The following is a 284-nucleotide window of genomic DNA, read 5'->3' as shown; positions in this document are numbered from 1 at the left end:
TTTGGAGTAAAAATATGTTATTAAATGTGGTATTTTCACATGCTTTCAGATGGAGCAGCATTTACTACACAGAGCCGTAGTTCACTGAGAAGCTATGCAAACAGCTGTCATTATCACGAACGATTTCTTCGATTTCATAATCAAATTTTTTGCTGATTACAGAACCGGCATTACTAACAAAATGCACATGACAATCGCATTCGATTAATCGTGCAGCCCTACTGTGTATACATAGACATGTTATTATCCATAATATTACCAGAACCCTTCTCTCTCAGAGACTC

Source organism: Sinocyclocheilus anshuiensis, unplaced genomic scaffold (assembly GCF_001515605.1).
Source record: "Sinocyclocheilus anshuiensis isolate Anshui unplaced genomic scaffold, SAMN03320099.WGS_v1.1 scaffold2202, whole genome shotgun sequence".
In the NCBI taxonomy this organism is placed as follows: Eukaryota; Metazoa; Chordata; class Actinopteri; order Cypriniformes; family Cyprinidae; genus Sinocyclocheilus; species Sinocyclocheilus anshuiensis.
The sequence above is the reverse complement of the archived record's forward strand: the minus strand, read 5'-3'. Positions refer to the sequence as shown.